Source organism: Natator depressus, chromosome 20 (assembly GCF_965152275.1).
Source record: "Natator depressus isolate rNatDep1 chromosome 20, rNatDep2.hap1, whole genome shotgun sequence".
Taxonomy (NCBI): domain Eukaryota; kingdom Metazoa; phylum Chordata; order Testudines; family Cheloniidae; genus Natator; species Natator depressus.
Genome location: NC_134253.1, coordinates 12,605,286 through 12,611,285, shown reverse-complemented (window position 1 = coordinate 12,611,285; position 6,000 = coordinate 12,605,286).

Genomic DNA, 6,000 nt, shown 5'->3' with positions numbered 1-6,000 from the left:
AAAAATAGGGAGATAACTCACAATGTAGCCCGGGTGGGGTGTGGGAGGAGGGTAGGAGGGAAGGAAAAGGCCACTTCAAAACTTGTTGAATGACGGCCTTTTGTTGCTTGGGCTGTCCACTGGGGTGGAGTGGTTGAGTGCCTGGAGCCTCCCCCCGCGTGTTCTTGGGTGTCTGGGTGAGGAGGCCATGGAACTTGGGGAGGAGGGAGGGCGGTTAAATAGGGACTGCAGCGGCAGTCTGTGATCCTGCTGCCATTCATGAACCTCCACCGGACGCCAGAGCATGTCCGTTTGATCCGGCAGTAGCCCCAGCGTTGCCTCATGCCTCCTCTGATCTTCCTACACGCTCATCGGCCGCTTTCCTGTACTCTGCTATTTTGTCCTTCCACACATTCTGCTGAGCTCCGTCAGTGCCGGACGACTGCATGAGCTCAGAGAACATTTCATCACGCGTGCGTTTTTTTTGCTGCCTTATCTGAGATAGCCTTTGGGACGGAGGAGGGAGGCTTGAAACATTTGCAGCTGCTAGAGGAAAAAAAGGGAGTGAAGTATTTTAAAAGATACATTTTACAGAACAATTGCTATACTCTTTCATGGTGGACAACACTATTCACATTACATAGCACATGTGATTTTGGTACAAGGTCGCATTTTGCATCTTATATTGAGTGCCTGCGACTTTGGTGTTAGCGATCACACACGCAGTGCCAGGCAACAGAATTCGGCTTGCAGGCGGCCATGGTAAGCCATAGTCTTTCGGCTTCTGCAGCCTTCATAACAGCAGCCCCCTCCTCTCCCATATCAAGTAAAGCACGCTGAGTTGGCCATTTAGTGCTGCAGTTTTCCTGTTAACGTGCAGCAGCAGAAACCAAACTAACCCCGCACCCCTCCCCCACATCCAATTCTCTGGGATGATCGCTTTACCCCTCCCCCCACCGCCTGGCTGGTATCAGGGAAGATCCCTGCTAGCCAAACGCGAACAGCTCAGTGCCAGTAGCCCCCCCCCCACTGCGTGGCTAACTGCGGGGAGGATTTCTTTTCAGCCACAGGCAAACAGCCCAGTAGGAACAGCCACCTCTGAATGTCTCCTTAATTAAATTCCCCTATTTCAACCAGGTTACCATGAATGATATCATTCTCCTGAGGATGACACAGAGAGATAAAGAACGGATGTTGCTTGAATGCCAGCAAACACCGGGACCATACGCTGCCAGGCTTTGTCATGCAATGATACCAGATTACTTGCTACTAGCATAGCGTGGTAAAGTGTCCTACCATGGGGGACGGAATAAGGCTGCTCTCTCCAGAAACCATCTGCAAAGGCTTTTAGAGTACCTCCAGGAGACCTTCATGGAGATGTCCCTGGAGGATTTGTGCTCCATCTCCAGACATGTTAACAGACTTTTCCAGTAGCTGTACTGGCCATGAATGCATCCCAAGTCCTCAGAGCTACTTAATCATTAAAAAACGCTTGCTTTTATAACATGTATTATATTTTAAAAGGTACACTCACCAGAGGTCCCTTCTCTGGCTTGGTTGGGTTGGGAGGGTATTTCGGTCAGGGTGATAAAAAGATCCTGGCTGTCGGGAGAACAGTGTGCTGTGTGCTCTCCTCAAGCTTGTCCTCCTCCTCATCGTCCCTGTCCTCAAAATCCTCAGGCATGGCGGAGAGTACCCCATCATCGGCGTCCACGGACAGGGGTGGGGTAGTGGTGGCGGTCCCCCTTAGAATTGCATGCAGCTCAGCGTAGAAGCGGCATGTCTGGGGCTCTGTCCCGGAGTGTCCGTTTGATTCTTTGGTTTTCTGGTACGCTTGTCTGAGCTCCTTAAGTTTCACAGGGCACTGTGTTGCATCCCTGCTGTAGCTTCTGTCCCTCATGGCCTTGGAGATTTTTTGAAATGTTTTGGCATTTCGTCTTTTGCAACATAGTTCTGATAGCACGGATTCCTCTCCCCATACAGCAATCAGATCCAGTACTTCCCATTCGGTCCATGCTGGAGCTCTTTTTCGATTCTGGGACTGCATGGTCACCTGTGCTGATGAGCTCGCCTGGCCAAACAGGAGATGAGATTCAAAAGTTCCCGGGGCTTTTCCTGTACACCTGGCCAGTGCATCCAAGTTCAGAGTGCTATCCAGAGTGGTCACAATGGTGCACTATGGGATAGCTCCCGGAGGCCAAAACATTTGAATTGCGTCCACACTAACCCTAATTCGAAATGGCGATGTCGATTTCAGCGCTAATCCTCTCATCGGGGAGGAGTACAGAAATCGGTTTTAAGTACCCTTTATGTCGAAAAGAATGGCTTCGTTGTGTGGTTGGGTGCAGGGTTAATTCGATTTAACTCTGCTAAATCCGACATAAACTCGTAGTGTAGACCAGGCCAAGGAGATCAATCTATTTAGTTTAAGAAAGAGATGGTTAAGGGGTGACTTGATCATGGTCTGTAAGTACCTACATGGGGAACAAATATTTAATAATGGGCTCTTCAGTCTAGCAGAGGAAGGTATAACACAATCCAATGGCTGGAAGTTGAAGCTAGACAAATTAATTCTGGAAATAAGGTGCACATTATTAACAGTGAGAGTAATTAGCCATTGGAACAATTTACCAAGAGTCATGGTGGACTCTCCATCACTAACCATTTTTAACTCAAGATGGGATGTTTTTCTAAAAGATCTATTTTAGGAATTCTTCTGAGGAAGTTCCATGGCCCGTGATATACAGGAGGTCAGCAATGACCACAATGTTCCCTTCTGGCCTAAGATTCTATATGGTGCTCAGCACCGTAGTATCTGAACACCTCGAGTTCATTATCATTACCCCCATTTGACAGATGGGGAAACTGAGGCACAGCAGCTGACCAGCAGTAGAGCTAGAAATATAATGCAGGTATTGTGAGTCCCAGTAAAGGACTCTAGCCACTAGGCCACACTGCCACCCCCACACTGCTGAATGTGCTCTCCACGTGGGCCATTAGCTATGAGCTACTCCGAGTGAAGATGCCTCCTTCCAGACTTGAGTCTTGCATTCCACTGCTTTGCACAGCCCCTGTCTGGAGAAAGTCCAGAGCAAGCTGCGGGTGTCTGATGCTTTGAAATGTTTGGATCTTTGGTGAGCCCTCGGCCTGGGCCTTTAAACATCATCTCACTGCTAACAACACACACACACGCACAGAGGGGCGGCTGTGGGGAAGGGGACAAGGCCACTGCTCCAACCCAGCTGATAAGTCCTGAGTGTTGACAGAAGCAATAATTAGATCCAGTCATTTCTGCTCATCGTCAGGTCTGGTGTATTTATGCCAGAACTTTTTTTTTTCTTTCTTTTTTTCTAATCAGAGCAGAACATGGAATGGAAAGAGCCAGCAGTGAGTGAAAGTCCCTGGATTCTTGTCTTCCATTAGAAAGGTGATCAAATGGCAGCCCAGAGCTCTACCCACCCCAACTTGTGGGAATCCAGTTATGTATCAAAGCAGTCGCACCATCAGCCAGTGCAAAGCGAAGCTACAAAACACTTTTCTGTTTTTCAACATGCTCCTAAATTTCCCACGCGTTCAGCTTTTGGGAGCAACTTCCTCACAGTTGGTCTTTGTCCATTGGTGAATGTTGGAACAAAATCCCTTCAGGCATTTTGGAGTTATGGGGTGAGGGGGAGCTGGGGGCTTGTTCTGTCTTTTTTTTAATCTGGATGGAATTTTCAAAAGTGACTAGCTATTTGTGATGCCTCTGCATATAGGGGTCTGACTTATTATTATTATTTATTAAGTGTATTTTGGTAGTTCCTAAGAGCCCCCATCGCAGTCATGGAGCAGGACCCCATAGTGCTAGGCGTTGTACATTATTTATTAGGGGTATTATGATAGCGCCTAGTAGCCCCAGTCATGGACCACAACCCCATGGCTTTAGGCACTGTATATTATTTATTAGGGGTATTATGGTAGCACCTAGGAGCCCCAGTCATGGAGCAGGGCCCCATTGTGTAGGTGCTCTACAAACACAGAACAAAAAGATAGTCCCTGCCCAGAAGAATTTACAATCTACACTGAGATTAGAGGTGTGCTATGAACCAATGTTTTTGTGACCAAACCCCACTCAAATGGGTGGGGGGGGGGGGGGAATTCATTTTCTTCAGGCTGCCTAGAAACGAAAACATGTCAAATTTTCCAGTGAAATGAAAAAGTCGATTTTTTTTGTTTCAAGTGAAATGAAACATTTTTAAATCAAGGTTGGATTTTTTTTATTTTCAGAAGATCTGCTCTAGCTCAAAAGGAATTAATTTGGGGCAGTTCTCTGGCCTGTGTTATACCCCAAGTCAGACTAGATGGTCACAATGGCCCCTTCTGGCCTTGGAAACTCTGAATCTACAAAGTGGCAGGGGTGCATTTTGCCCCCATTCACCTACTTGCTGGTATAAGTGTGAGATGTAAATCTGCTTCCATCTGTCCTCTGCACAACAAGATCTTGGTGTCCTCAAATAGCTCCCCCCTTTCTTATCCCCCTGCCCTCTCCCTTCTCAAAGCACGTGGAAATGCAGTATTTGTCTGTGGGGAAATCAGGCCGGTTTAAAGCAGACCTAGCGGTTGGGATCATTCATCCATTAGGGTGATTTGTGAATTTTTAACTCCTGTTTTAAATTGGTTTTCACCTAAGGAATAATTAGACTGGGTCATTTTCATGGGATAATTGAATAAGGATCATCCTGCCTGGACTCGGTTCTTTGAACCACAGTGAATCTCCAAGGCCCTGGTGAGACTGCCTGCTTTTCCCTGTCTCATTGACTGAAAGGGAAGCATAGATCGTGCATAGGGACTCTGGATTCTGCTGGGTGAGGGTCAAGTGGGATTCAGGGATTCAGATATATCTGAGGCTTCATAAAAAGGAGCAAGAAACTTCATACCAGGGAATTAGGGCCAGATTTTCAAAAAATCTCCAGGCCAAATTTCCAAGCCTTTAGTACCTCTTTCTATTATTTATTACTGTACTATGGTAGCACCTAGGAGCCTCAGTCATGGACCAGACCCCTTTGTGCCATACAAACACAGAACAACCCTATAATCAGCCACAATCCAGGACAGATAACTCTTGTGATTTTAGCATGAATCTCAAAACATTTGCTGTTTTTCTTCAGGCTTCAGATCATGGAGCCAGATTATTACAAACTTGAAAACATGACCAGTAAAGACTCATAACCCAGAGGAAAAAACAAAAAGAAACAAAACATCCCAACCACCACCACCACCACCGATGAATTATTGCATTGTAACACCTTGTAATTTTTAAATCAGTCTCATGATTTGCTGGGGCTGGCCATGATGTATTATTGTTTATTTAGATTTAAAATAATAAAAAGCCAATGCTTTAGCCTCCCTAACACATCCTTGATTGTACAATAAAACACCAGCAGCATTAAAGTTATAATTTAAACAGGAACTCAGACACCAACACCAACACCTCTTCTTAGTTGTGGGAACCATATTCTGAGCCCTCTCTATAAATCCTAGCATACACATCTAACTGTATATAGTACACATCTTTTGTGTTTGTGTGTGTGTGTGTATGTGTGTGTGGGGGGGTTGTACAGTGTCTGGAACAAGGGGGTCCTGTGCTGCTGCAATACAAATGATAGCAATAATATATCCTGTAGGTGGCTTGGAAAAATCTCACCTAGGATGTCTAACATGTCCCCCTTTTTAGTCCTTATGAGATTATAGAGTAACAAATGGAAGGACATTTTCAGTGTGACTGACCCCAACTGTTAAAATTAATCATGAATTAATCAGGCCTTGCAAAATCACGAGACTAGCTTTAAAAAGCACAAGATTTTTATCAAAAACGTTTGATTTGGGGTTCTTTTTCTTTGCCTTCTGGTTGCTGAGCCTTTAGGCTCACACCAGGGGTCATGTTTTCGAGCTTTTCTCAGCATAGAATCATACAATCATAGAAGATTAGGGTTGGAAGAGACCTCAGGAGGTCATCTAGTTCAACCCCCTCCTCAAAGCAGG